The following is a 15,265-nucleotide window of genomic DNA, read 5'->3' on the forward strand; positions in this document are numbered from 1 at the left end:
AGGAAGGGCAAAATAGGTGAAGGGGATTAAGAGGTACACACTACTAAGTGTAAAATAAATAACTTACAAGGATGTAATGAACAGCACAGGGAATATAGTCAACGTTTTATAATAACTTTGTATGTAGTATAATCTATACAAATATCAAAAACTATGTTGTACGTCTGAAACTAATATAATATTGTAAGGCAACTATATTTCAAGAAAAAGAAGAAAAAATGTCAGTTCTTCCCAACTTGATCCATAGATTCAATGCAATCCTAATTAAAATCCCAGAAATTTGTTTTGTGGATATAAACAGATTCTAGAGTTTATACGGAGAGGCAAAGACAAATAACAGCCAACACAATATTGAAGGAGATGAACAAAGCTGGATGACTTGGTGAAAGAACAGACAAATAGATCAATGGAACAGAAAAGAGAGCCCAGAAATAGACCCACATAAATACAGTCAGCTGATCTTTGACAAAGGAGCAAAGGCAATACAATGGAGCAAAGATAATTTTCTTAACAAATGGTGCTAGAACAACTGGACATCCACATGCCAAAAGAAATTAATCTAGACACTGACCTTACACCTTCATAAAAATTAACTCAAAATGGATCACAGACCTAAGCGTAATATGCAAAACTATTAACCTCTTAGAATATAGCATGGGAGAAAATCTAATGACCTTAAGTTTAGTGGTGACTTTTTAGATAACACCAAAGGCACAATCCATGAAAAAAAGAATTGATAAGATAGGTTTTATTAAAACTAAAAATTTCTGTTCTGCGAGAAGAGAAGGAAAAGACAAGCCACAGACTGGAAAAAAATATCTGCAAGAGACATATAAAGGACTGTTATCCAAAATATTCAGAGAACTCTTTAACTCAACAATAAGAAAAAAAATAGCCCATTAAATAATGAGCTAAAGACTTTAGTAGATATCTCTCCAAAGAAGATATACAGGTGGCAAATAAGCATGTGAAAAGATGCTCCACATCATATGTCACTGGGGAAATGAAAATTAAAACAACAATGAGATACCACTACATATACCCTAGAATGACCAAAATCTAGAACTCTGATTAACACCAAATGCTGACAAGGATGTAGAGCAACTGGAACTCTCACTCATTGCTGGTAGGAATACAAACTGGCACAGCCACTTTGGAAGACAGTTTGGAGGTTTCTTACAAAACTAAGCATACTCTTAATATACAATTCAGCAATCATGCTCTGGTATTTACCCAAACATGCTGAAAAAACTTATGTCCACATAAAAACCTGCACATGGATATTTATAGCAGCTTTATTCATAGCTGGCAAAACTTGGAAGCAACAAAGATGTAGGTGAATGTATAAATAAACTGTGGTATATCCAAACAATGAAATATTATTTAGCTATTTATTTTAAAAAGAGCTATAAGCTATGAAAAGACACAGAGGAAACTTAAATGCATATAAGTGAAAGAAGCAATCTGAAAAGGCTACATATAGTATGATTCCAACTATATCTAGAAAAGGCAGTAAAAAGATCAGTGGTTGCCAGGGGCTAAGGGGTAGGGAGGGATGAACAGGTGGTGCACAGATGGCAGTGAAACTAGTCTGAATGATACTATAATGGTAGATACATGTCATCATAAATTTTCCCAAACCTACAGAATTTACGACACCAACAGTGAACATTTTAATGTAAACTATGGACTCTGGATGGTAATGATACCTCATGGTAGGCTCATCACTGTAACAAATTTACCACTCTGGTGGGGGATGTTAATAAAGGGGGAGAAGGCTGTGTGTGGGTAGAGGCAGGGGGTATATGGGAAATCCCTGTACTTTCTGCTCAATTTTGCTCTGAACCTAAAACTGCTCTAAAAAAATAAAGTCTAATTTTTAAAAAACCTATACTCATCATTTTTCCTACACTAGCCCACCCCACAAATAAAAAGCTGACCTTTTGGGGGTTCTTGGTTCAAACAATAAAAGTCACTTGGGCTTATTGAAGCAGAAGGGCAATTTTATTAATGTAACTCTTAACTCATCTGTCTACTTCAGTTTTGCCCCATTCCAATCAACCCTCTCCATTCAGCCAAAGTGAGCTTTCTAAAATGCATTCCTGAAAACCCTTCAGTTGATTCCATTTGTTCTTAGGGCAAAGTTAGAAACTTAGGTGTTGCTGTTAGTGCCCTGCTCACAACCCATTGGCCCACCCTGGATATCACCTACAGAACGCTCCCATACAGGCAATGACTTTGTGCCTCTCAGCCTGCCTGAGGGCATTCTCTAAGAAGCTGGGGCAGGTCCCCAGGAGCAACCTCCAACCCACGAGGGACAAGAGTGCTGGATAAATGTGCCTCCTTCCTCACATCAATGTGACAACTAAGAGGCATGTCCTACACGGTCTCTCAGGGGTCTCCAGTGGCACTGAGCTTCAGCTGTCCAGAGCAGTACCCTGCTGTTTAATACAGCCTTTACAAGCTTTCTTCCTTCTCTGTCTTACTTCCCCATTGCTTCACCATGCCTCCTGGAACCACCTTCCAAATAAACTACTTCTGCCCAAACCCTTGCCTCAGTTGCTGCTTTCAGGGTACCTCAACGTAAGATAGTGCCCTTGCACGGTCTACAATTCCCTTCATCACTGGGGCCCTGCTTCCTCCTTTACCACTTCCCAATCTGCACTCTGTTCTCAAGGTGTGTAGACCTTCTATCAGCTCCTTTCATGCTCTCGCTCTTCTAGGCCTTTACACATTCTATCTTTCTTCTCCTAGAACACTCTATCTCCTACTCTTCATCTGACTAGTTCCTATTCAACCCTGAAATATCTGCTTAAATGTCACTTCCTCCAGGAAGCCTTCCTGAATTTCCAAATTCATGTTTTGTGTTCCTTCTATCTGCTCTCAGAACATCCTGTTCTTCCCAAACATAGCACTTATCATATCACTTTGTAAAAGTTTCCTCAATTCTCTGCCTCAGCACTCACTAAGTTTCAGGAGTACTTGTTCATTACTGCACCAAAACAATCTAGCACAGCTCTAGGCCCAAAGCAAAACTTTATGACTGTGCCTAGCACATGATAGTTGCCCCAAAATATATGTGGAAATGAAAAGGAAAGAATTTGAAGCAGTGTTCAAAACAAGTTACAGGGCTTCCCTGGTGGCGCAGTGGTTGAGAGTCCACCTGCCGATGCAGGAGACGCGGGTTCGTGCCCCGATCCGGGAAGATCCCACATGCCGTGGAGCGCCTGGGCCCGTGAGCCATGGCCGCTGACCTTGCGCGTCCGGAGCCTGTGCTCTGCAATGGGAGAGGCCACAACAGTGAGAGGCCTGTGTACCGCCAAAAAAAAAAAAAAAAAAAAAAACAAGTTACAGCATAACTTAGCCAAACAGGCAAGACACAGTTCAGAGAAGCAGCATACGATGCTATGGTTCAACTTCCTTCTGGTTGTCACCTGAGACTCTGTGGAACACAGAATGGACCCACCTCCAACTCCAGAAATCATGAAAATAGCTTTCAATAAATAGGACACAAATTATGTAGGTCTTTGGATAGTATCACTGTCAAAATAATCCATAACTGGATGAACTGATTTACGGTTAGCTTTAATAAGTTAGCAGCAGATCCTCAAAGTCTAATAACAAATTTCTGTAATTTGGCAACAGAAGAGAGGCTGTATCAGAGTAGGTTAACTGCTGCATCAAACAGCACAATAAAGTCCAATCAGGCCTGGCAGCTCTCCTTCAAGTGGCAACTCAGGGACTTCAGTCAACAAGCGGGGAGGAGGGAAAGGGAAAACAGAGAGTATGAAGAGCCCACATCTGATATTTAACTGCCTTGGCCCTGAAGTAAACAACTTCCCTTCCACTTACATTCCTCTGTGAGTACCAGTCACATGTCCCCACCAAGATGCAAGGTCAGGGACTTGCAAACATAGCTCCTGGCTGGGCATCTGCTTCCCAACAACTGCCCTAGGCCATGGAAGGGGAACACAGATCTTTGGTGGTCAGCTAGCTGCCTCTGCCACCTGCTGCAGGAAACTGAATTGTAGCTTACAGCTCCAATACCTTCATCGTATTGAATGGAGACAGAGTCAAAGATGGACATTGCTAGCTTCTCTCACAAGGACCGTCGCAATATTCTCTGCCCTTGTTGATCTCCCTGCCTCCAATTTCACTCTGTTCCACCCTCATCTCCACTTCCCATTGATCATACAGTTGCCTTTCAGAGTCACTGTTCTAAATTCAAACCTGCCCCATTTAAATCATATCAATGGTTCTCCAGTACTTTTAGGATGAAGTGTACATTCCTCAGCATGGCATCAAAGGCCCACCAAGGTCTGGCTTCAGCCTACCCCTCCAATCTCATCCCCTGCCATTCCCTCTCTCACTCTATGCTCCAAACTACCTGCAGTTCCCCAAAGCATCAGGCAACTTCATGCCTTCAAGCTTGTGTACATGCCATGCCTCTATCTGAAATGCCCTCTCCCCTTCTCCCAGGGCACCCTTATGTTATTCTTCAAGATTCAGTTCAAGTCCCTCTTCCTCTGCAAATCCACATCCCCCACCCTGCCTCACTATAGTTAACCATCTTCTCCTTTGAGCCACCACTTTTCTTGTACATACATGGACCATCATACTACACTACAACTACTTGCTTTAAACATCTACCTTACCTTTAGACTGTGAACTCCTTAAGTTCAGGGACCAAGTCTTTTCACGTGTTTTCTGAGTCTACAAAATATCCAATATATACTAGGAGCTCAATAAATGTTTGATGAATGAGCTAATGCATGTATATACATGTGAAGGAATCACAAGTCATGCAGAGTAAATCTTCAGTGGTGACATTCTTTTGCTGCTTATAGAAGCCAACAGATGAAGATATTTCCAAGCCAATAAATATGCCTCTGGGACCTCTAATTTCAATGCAGCTTGTGACTAGAAAACTCACGAACAATTTCATTCTGATTTCAGATTTGGCTAGGAGGTCAAAACAGTATTTTCTCATTTTTACTAATCCTTTCATACATATTCATAAATTTAAACCAAACACGCAAAACCAACTCAGACACCCAGATGCAACAGCAAGCAGGAACAAGTTCCCGTCCAATGAGAAATCAACGCAATACAGAATCTATGTCCAGTCTAAACAAGTTTCTATGGATGAAGATGGACTCAATTTTGTTTAATTTTTAATCTTCTTTATAATAACAAGAACCAGATAAAAATAGGTGAACTGATTTTATTAAAGAACTTTTTAGGGAAAAAGTTGAATACAGTCGGTCCTCTGGTATCTGCAGGTTCCGCATCCTTGGATGAGGACGGCCGACTGTACTATGCCATTTTATACCAGGGACTTGAACATCTGCAAATTTTGGTATCGCTGAGGGTCCTGGAACCAATCCCCCCATGGATGCTGAGGGACTAGTATATTCACACTTTTCCTCAATTAAAATGTCAATATTTCTACCAAAAATAGAAGTTTTCTAAGTATCAGAAGGCAATGCCTTAATATAATCTTTCCTAGCCTGCCTATTAAACTTTGATATGAATGATGAATCATACATCATAGTTTCAATGCTTGAGTCTAACTATATTTTCACAGTCCTGATAATTTTATTAACCAGGGAGATGCTAGGAAATAACATTGATTGAGATGTAATACATACCAGGTACTATGTTAGATGCTTTATATATATCATCTTTTTTAATCTCCCTAACAACCTCATAAGGAATTGCAGTAAACCCTGGACAGGTTTCAGGCTGCCCAGCATCTGAAATCCCTGCATGTGTTTGAGGAGTTCTCTATCTTAGGAGTCTTGTGGGATGCAGTCTGGCTCCCTCTAAAAGGCTGGGAAGCCAGGTACTCATTTTCTAAGACTCCCTTACAACTAGGAAGTTAGCAGGAAACCTGGGCCACCTATCATAGACAGATCCAGACTTGAATCAGAAGCTAGTGACCCAGAGAAGCAGGAACTATGAAGAATCTCTGCTAATTAAATGCTTACCTGTGGTCACGTGGCATAAAGAACCAAAGCAGGGAAGATATGACGGCCAAAACAATCATAGACCAATATGAACAGTACAGGGAATTCCATTCCAAGGACTGTGTAGTAGAGTGGTTTCTTCTAATATTACTGGACAGAACGAAGACAATAATAAGCACAAATTCCTACATTTTACCTGTACAACGTAGACTGAAATCCAAAACTATGTATCTCAAAAATTAAAGCTCTCATCTGTATTTTACCACAATTTTTTAAATGCTTAAAAAATAAATATAAAACTCTTATCTCTTATGGTCACGAGACTGAGATAGTAAAAAAACATCACAAAGTTTGATTCTGTGGGTCACCAAATTATGTGTTCAATTCATAGCCTTGCAAGACCTTTTGAGATCAACAACGGCAGAGATTCAGGGCACTGAGCATAAAGAATTTAACTCCAAGTACAGGCATGCCTCGTTCTATTGCACTTCACTTTATTGCACTTCACAGATATTGTATTTTTTACAAATTGAAGGTTTGTGGCAACCCTGCATTGTCAGATGATAGTAAGCACTTTTTAGCAATAAAGTATTTTTTAATTAAGGTATATACATTGTTTTTTTAGACCTAATGCTATTGCACACCTTATAGTATAGTGTAAACATAACTTTTATATGCACAGGAAACCAAAACATTTGTGTGACTCCGTTTACTGCGATATTTGCTTTATTGCAGTGGTCTGAAACTGAGCCCAAAATATCTCCAAGGTATATCTGTACTGGAATTGGGAAATATGGTATCATTTGGCCAACTCAGAGCACTCAAAAATCTCACTCTCACTCATCAACCAAAGCTGCCACTCCCTCCTTGTCCAATGAGACTGTTACAGCCTCCCCCGATGATTCTGCCATTTGAGTGAGGCACTGCACGAGTGGAAGCCAGTTCATCTCCTATCAATTGACCCACACCGACACTCATCGTCCTGAGCCTTTGACCAGAGCAGATCTCAACATGCCCTGAAAAGCCAACTACAAGGTCAGACTCCTGATGCCATTGGTGAAATGGCTTTCTGCTTGTTACAGAGTTGTTAGAGATGGTTGACCCTGACTATTAAGAGGAAATAGGGATGCTGCCATATAATAAGGCTGGGAAGAGGATGGCTGGATGCAGGAGATCCTTGAGGTAACTCCTAGTACTGCCATGATGTCCAATGACCAGAATGAAAAGATACAGATAGGACTGCCAAAGGCTTGGATCCCCAGGAGTGGAGGTTTGGGTCACACCACCACTGTATAAAGAACATCAGTCTGCCAAGATAAAAGGATGTGGAATGGGGGAATGAAGGAGGGAAGTCAAATACTTACTTTGGCCTTGTGACCTGATGCAGTAGCATGGAATATAGCATTTATCCATAGTTTCTTTCTTGCAATGATATATATGTAAATACATATTTAAACTAATTTTCTCTTTCTCTCTCTTACATAGGGTACGTTGGTGATGATTAAATTTACAACTCAGTCTGTAATATTACAGAACATTGAGATGGGATCATGCTAGACCTGAAGAAGGAATGGACACCACCTACAGATCTTGAATATGGAGATGAACAAATGAGACTTTTGTATGCCCCTTGGGGGAAAAGTGAAAGCATTTTAAATTATACAAACTATAGTTGCGTTATGTTGAGTGGGAGAAATTTTTTCTTTTGGAAGTATAAATATAGGGGAAAGGAGGTAGGTCACTGTTGGGCTACCAATGGAATGGACTCCAGTAGGGGGTGTTTTTTGTTTTTTTGTGGGGGTTTTTTGGGCTACCTGGCATCTGGATGCTCTTCCTGTGTTTGGAAATTTTCCAGTCTTCAGAGTTTGGGTGAATGGGGAGAGCCCACCTCTCACTGAAAGCTGAAACACTACATACTTGCTTTCCCAGATTCCTTCACTGCTAGAGAACAGCAGATGACCTAAGTTCTCCAAGCAGACACACCTTGCCCCAAACACTGAATTGGAAGTTAGTGACACTAGTTAGAGACTGCAGAGAATCCACTGACTCGGTGGTGGGGTAGGGGGGCAGCAATCCTGAGTTTCCATAAGCAGAGAGGGCAAAGGTACCATATAACATCCAGTGTCCAGTGTCAGCAGCATCAGTGTCTAGCTACAGGACAGTGCTGTCTCCACCTGTGGAGGAGAAGTATTTGTAACATACTTCCCCTGTAGTCCTGGCAGCTGCCTGGCCTCTCCTGTTCCTATGCATTTTCCTTTCTCGAGACTCCATGAGTTATCCAATACCGTTTTAATAAATCCTTATCTGCTTAAGTGTGCAATTAAATGTGCAGTCGGTTTCTGTTGTTATAAACTAAGAACCCTGGCTAATGCAGGTGGATGTTATCTCATTTCCCTCACAGGGAAATCAACATCTTAGAGAGATTAAGTGACCCACAAAATAAGACATAACCCAGGAGTGGCAGGGCTGGTTTCGATCTAGGCCCATTTGTCTCTCTTCGTCTGTGCTTTTCCCACTCTGGCACACTGCAATATCCAGAACTGAAATCCTTCAAATCAAAGAAACTGTTAAATTAACATAGAGAAAGTCATGCACAACATTTCAATGGAAGATCAGGAAAAATCATTTTTTTCCAGCAACATTTTCCAAATTCCACTTATCAGAATCAACCACCAGAGTAGAAAGCACTGGAATGCAATATTTCCATCCTCTTCAAAACAAACCTGTTTCCTTTCTCTGCCAGAGTGTGCCAGGAAAAAATGTTCCTAAGAAAGCTAAGAAAAAGTCAAAAGACTGTATCTTTTTTCCTCCTGCTATAAAGTGGAAGCAATCTTTTGAATAATTAATTGACTATATAATTAAGGGACATAACTCCAGGGAGACTCAGAGTCCTCTCTTCCATCAAACAATTGTGGGAGGTGCACACACTCCAAGTCAACAAGCCCAGCCCTTTCACAAGAACACAGAGTTGGCTCCATGCCTGTTTTGATTAGAACACCACCCTGCCTCTTCCTCCCAGAGATCTTTCGACTTGTTGTGTCTTGTATTCAGTGGGCACCCAATAAACACTTACTGAACAAATAGATCCTCGCCATGCCTGTATTAAGAGTTCAAAGCCATCCAACCTGGAGTTCAGATCCTAAATATATGGAGGATTTGAAAAATAGAAATTATTTTCATCTTTTTTGAAGCTTCTTTCATTCATTTTGTCAATGCCCCAAATTCCATTCCTTGATGTTGTTAGTGCTAAAGAAGATGAACTGGAAGCAAATTAAGCATAACCAACAGGGCCAGACCTTCTTTCTAAAAAGGATCCCTAGAAAAGCAGAGAATTCCATGGGACAGGGATGAAAAGCTCTGCCCAGAAGGTAGGGTGTTTTTAGCCCCTGATGCCTGCTCTCAAAGAATGTACACTAATAGAATTAGACATGCTATTTCCTTATGCCTGAACTAAAAAGAAAGACGAGACCTATCATTCTCAGTGTCTGGGATTCCCTTCTACCTACTACGGGAAACCATTTATATCAGATAAATATTTTCATCCCCTCCAGGATCAGTAGTCAGTGATTCTGAAAATAAAACTCAGACCTACCCCATACCACAAACTCCCACTCCTGTTTCCTATCTTTTTAAAAAATCTTCACCTAGAGGCATAGTGTGGGCAGAAAACTGCCTTATTCGCCCCATGCTCCCCCACCCCCACATCCTCATCCCAATCCTTGGAACCTGTGAATATGTCATTTTACATGGCAAAAGAGACTCTGAAGATGTGATTATAGTTAAGGACCTTAAAATAGGGAGATTATCCTGGATTATATGCGTGGGTTCCATGTTATCACACTAGTCCTGAGAAACTTTCCTGGCTGGATTAGAGAGAAGAAAGGGGAGAAGGAGAGATTGGAAGGGTAAGGGGGACTCAACCTACCATTGCTGACTTTGAAGAGGGAGGAAAGGGGGCATGAGTCAAGGAACGTGGGTGGTCTCCAGAATAGCCCTCAGTTGACAGCCAGCAAGGATTCAGGGATCACAGTCCTACAACAGCAGGAACTACAACAACCCAAATGAGGAAGGAAACAAGTCTTCCCTTAGAGCCTCTAGAAAGGAATGCAGCCTGTGGACACCTGGATTTTAGCCCTGTGAAACCATGTCAAACTTCTAAACTAGAGAACTATAAGATAATGCATCTGTGTTGTTTAAAATGCTAAATTTGTGGTAATTTTTTACAGCAACAGTAGAAAATTAACACAAGACATAAGCCTCCTGAGAGTTAATTATTCTTTGCCTGTTCAAGTTTATTTCATTTTTTAATTTTTTTTAATGTTGTATCTATTTTATTTATTTATTTTTGGCTGCACTGGGTTTTTGTTGCTGTGCGCAGGCTTTTCTCTAGTTGTGGCGAGTGGAGGCTACTCTTTGTTGCGGTGCGTGGGCTTCTCATTGAGGTGGCTTCTCTTGTTGCGGAGCACAGGCTCTAGGCACGCGGGCTCAGTAGTTGTGGCTCACAGGCTGTAGAGCACAGGCTCAGTAGTTGTGGTGCACGGGCTTTGTTGCTCCATGGCATGTGGGATCTTCCCGGACAAGGGCTTGAACCCATGTCCTCTGCGTTGGCAGGCAGATTCTTAGCCACTGCACCACCAGGGAAGCCCTCAAGTTTACTTTAGAAACAAGGATGCAGGCAAGCCAAGGGAAGAGTCTGCTTTTGTTGTTGCTATTGTTTCTCTTCTCATTTGTTTTCCTGACCAGCCCTGCCTGCCTCTGGAGTGACTACAAGCATCTGCTTTCCGGTGTGAACTTCCTCCAGAATGAGTGGGCCATTGGGTTGTGGTTGTGGACAGGTCAGTATCTGAGCTAATAAAGTAGGCAGTTTCTCCTCAGTGAATCACAGAATGTTGGAACTAGTTAGGGACCAATCTTATTTAGTGAAGTAAACAGATAACCAGAGAGTCAAAATGACTTCCCTGAGGATACACCGTGAGCTATTTCAGACCAGGGACTCTAAGACTAGTCTTTCAGCTTCCAGTTCAGAACATGGTTTCCATCACACTGGTGGTTCAAAAACTCAGCCCTGGATGTGCATAAAATCATGGGGGGAGCTTTTTAAAAAAAACAGTGATGGGGCTTCCCTGGTGGCGCAGTGGTTGGGAGTCTGCCTGCCGATGAAGGGAATACGGGCTCGTGCCCCAGTCAGGGAAGATCCCACATGCCGCGGAGCGGCTGGACCCGTGACCCATGGCCGCTGAGCCTGCGCGTCCGGAGCCTGTGCTCCGCAACGGGAGAGGCCACAACAGTGAGAGGCCTACGTACAGCAAAAAAACAAAACAAAACAAAAAAAACCCAGTGATGCCAGGTCCCCACCCCAGGGATTCTGATTCAGTTGGTCAGCAGCGGGACCTAAATCAGTATTATTTTTTAAAAGCTCTCCTTTTCTTATGTGCTTTACATCAAGACTCTGAATTGTGGCCCGATCTCAGCGCACACTGAATTCTACTTAAAGGTCCAGATTAATGATAATTAATGTCCAGTATAACAAAGAGACCAGTACCAGTTCTATTCATGGTTACATAGGGTTTCATTAGATACAAAGCAAAAGCAAAATATTTAGTTAGATTTCCACATGTTCTTCCTTATAAGAAGTTCTCTTTTTCCCTGTGCTCAATTACCTTCTGAGAGAAGACCTTTTGCCACTTAGAATGTCTGACAGCTGACTCCATTTCCTGCCCGGGATCCTATGCTGTCATTGTATCTTGTTCCTTTCCATGCTTCCAGGGACTAAAGTCCCTCCCCAAACCTCAATCCCAACGGTTGACAGCCCTCTTCTGGTGCTCACCACCTGCCTGCCTGAACAACCTTTGGCCTACCGTGGACACCTCCACGCTGTGCTGGGCCTGCAGCCATCCCTGCCCTTCAGCAGCAGCCACAGTTTTCCTCCCCAGAAGGTCTGCTACTGAAACCTGCCCCACACCAAGATCAAGTTGTTGGTGTCCAGTTGTACAGAGAAAAAATTATTTGCAGATGCTTTGATTTTTAAGATTAACATTTGGTTTATTAAAGTTAAAATTTAAAGCCTAGTATTTCTAGTATAAATCTTCATATTCTAGTTATTAATCAAGCAAAATTCAACAATCACTTTTAAGGTGTGTCTTCACAAATTAATTAAATGCCCTTAAGTAATTTAAAATTGACTTCGTAGATTTAGTATATTTTGCTTTTACTTTTGATTTTTTTTCTATTAGTGAGACCTCTCTTTGGCTCTCAAGTCATTGTAATATCATCAGATCTTCTGATCCTAATGGAATTACGTTGTAAACTTTTGTGCTTTATTGCATGATTTGAGTTGACCAAATTCTGTATTCTCCTCGTCTTTTCCTTTCTTGGCAAGGCCATAACTCACAAATTTTTAAATAGCCTCCTTTGGATTCTACATGTGTCTCCTGGTTTTGTTTGGCTCCACAATCATTAGGCTCTGTGCTGCTGACCGCCCACCCCCCCACTATAGGCTAATAACACCCCCCACCTATGCCTTGCCTTGTCCTCAGTTTCTGACCCTCCTTAGGCCTGTGCTGACACCCCTTCCTAGACCAAGTTCCAGTGCTGAGACTCGACTTTTGCATGTTGCTCTTGTCTTTCCCGTTCCTGAGTGCCCTCTCCCCCTTCTCTACCCATCCTTCAAGGTTCATCTCAAATCCCACCTGCCTTGACCACAACCCATGGCGATTTCCCTCTCTTCCACACATGTATCACCACCCATTGCTGATACTATTCATTTTATATTACCTTGTGCATCATATTATTGCTAATTATTTTTTCCTGCTTTTTTTGTCTTCTCTCGCCTAGATTAGAAACTCTCAGAAGGTAAGAGCTGTGTTTTAGAGTGGTTACATCTCTGCTCGTGGCCTAGCCTGTTACCTTGGGCATGACGACAGCTCAATAAGACCTAGAGGGTATATGTAAATTCTGCTCCTGCCCAATATGCTATGGATGATCAATGACAATTGAGCAATATTAATCCAGACTAACCACTCGAGACCCATGGCACATCCTAATAGGGGATAGCATGTCACTCTGCTTCTCAGCTTGCTTGATGCGGATTTACTGACTTCAGCCAGATAGTAAATTCCAGAGTATCTGGTACAGATTTTCCATCCTGAAATTACAATGCCTGTAGTTGTTCAAACACTTCTGTCTGAAAAACGTCCTCCCATGTGCTTAACTCCTACTAAAAAGAAAATGCTGAATAACACATTTCAGCATGCCTTACTTACGGACAATGAGTATGTGTGAAGAGACAGGGAATGAGCGAAGAAGCAGCTCACAAAAAAAGCCTTTTCTAGGTTTAGTTGTGTCAGGACTGCACGGGAAAACAGACCTTATTTTTATCAGAACTAAGTTTGCAGTTTCTTGACATACATGGAAGAGCAAAAGGGTATCTATAGTTCCCTCTACCCAGAGGAAGAAAATAGGAGAAAATGTTCACATGGCAAATGAACCATGTGTACAACCAAACCCCCAGACCTGAGATGTCTCTGATTTACTGCAGGAAACAGGGGAGTCTCCCAACTCAGCTATTGGTCTGGCTGGCGGTTTTAATTGAAAGCAGTTGCCCTCTCCCCACCCAGCCATGAGTATGACTCATCACCTGTCCCCCAGGCCAAGTGTTTTACAAAATACTGTGCATCACCATGGCAATAGCCAAGCATCTGCCCTCACTTGGGTGAGGTTAGACTAAGTACTATGTACTTAGTACTAAGTACATTTTAATTTATTTTTTGTATCTGTTTATTTGACTAGTTATAGATTTGAAATATTAATCACAGGAAGAGGCCATTTGGTACAACAGAGCTGTCATACAGCAGTGCAAGAGGCAAAAAGAAAAGAGGGAGACCCAAAACAATAAAAGTAACTTTTTGTTACCAAAACAAATAACTTTTAACTTTGTCACAGACAACACTGAACGACCTGAGGAAGATGGGAAATAGAGATAATAATTACTGAGGTCTTACTATGAGGCATCCTAATCCTCCAGCATCACTTATTATTATTCCTGTTTTACAGATGAAGAAACTGAGACACTCAGAGCTTAAGGTTATACAACTGGTAAGTTACAGAGCCAGGATTCAAACTCAGGCAGCCTGATCCAAGGACCCACACTCGTACCAGCTATATCTGATTACCACAGCTTATAGGAGAGGGGGAGCCTCACAAGTTGTCTGATTGTGTTCTTTGTTGGTTTATTTGTTTTCCCAACTAAAGTCAAATTATATCAAGGCTTTAAAGACTAAAACAGGATGGATTTCTAATTTGAAGGTTAACTGATAAATAAGCAAAAAACGGAAGAAGTGGTACAGCAGAGACCGACTAGTAGGACGGACATGCTCCACACACAGATGCATGGAGAAAGTTCTGTGTTTGGTGCCAATCAACCTAAATTCCTCCTTATACCAGGCAGGCAGCTTCACTCTTCCAAAACCACAGATTTGGCCCACTTTGGCCAGGCATCTCACAAATCCCAGCCCTCATCACAAGGGTGTTCTGCTGGGGACAGATCAGCACAAGTCCACCGCCATTACTGGAAACACAACCCACAGAACCTATCCTACCAACAGAGGGCCATCAGGGACACCAAGGACAGCGTTATGCCATGAAGAAATGTCCTTATTTGCCAGGATGCCCCATCTGCTGTTTGAATTGCTTGAACTCAAGAAAGGGCTATTAACTCTGGGTCCAGAGCCATTATTTAAGAAGATGAAAAGGGAGGCAGTGACCACATTTATTTAATGTGTAGCTAAGAGTAGAGATTTGGTTGAACCTAAATTCAAAAGCAAAGAGAATTAAATATAATCACTTTTTAAGGCATTGAAGTGATTTAAGTATTCTGTCACTGTTGGCTAGCAGTTTTCTTAGACCTAATTCAGGTCATTAAAGGTAAGATGAAGTCCCTGTGGGCTTATGGCATTATGCTGTGTCATGATGCAAAATGGCTATGCCACAATAAACAAGTGCACCAGCCTGTCACTGTGAGGCCTGCCCCGGAGAGGTCAGCAACCTGTGATGGCCAGAAATTCATCTCACCGTCACAGTGCGGACCCTGCAGTGGGGCTGCCTGGGCTCATCCCCTACCTCTGCCATCTACTAGCTCTGGGACTGGGCAAGTTACCTTATTCTCTGTCCCTCAGTTTCATTACTCAAAATAGGGGGATAGGGCTTCCCTGGTGGTGCAGTGGTTAAGAATCCGCCTGCCGATGCAGGGGACACGGGTTCGAGCCCTGGTCTGGGAAGATCCCACATGCCGCGGAGCA

General features: G+C 42.0%; 1 long non-coding RNA gene across 1 annotated transcript in view; it reads right to left on the reverse strand.

Annotated features, from left to right (window-relative positions):
* Positions 1–6,093: 6,093 nt before the first annotated feature.
* Positions 6,094–15,265, reverse strand: part of LOC309836093 — a 38,960-nt gene continuing 29,788 nt past the window's right edge. The window contains exons 3-4 of the long non-coding RNA XR_014298095.1: positions 9,043–9,108; positions 6,094–6,119 (exon numbers count right to left, since the gene is read on the reverse strand). This is a non-coding gene — a long non-coding RNA (uncharacterized lncRNA). The remainder of the gene's footprint in view (positions 6,120–9,042; positions 9,109–15,265) is intronic.

Source organism: Grampus griseus (genome assembly GCF_964374135.1).
Source record: "Grampus griseus genome assembly, chromosome: 1".
Lineage (NCBI taxonomy): Eukaryota > Metazoa > Chordata > Mammalia > Artiodactyla > Delphinidae > Grampus > Grampus griseus.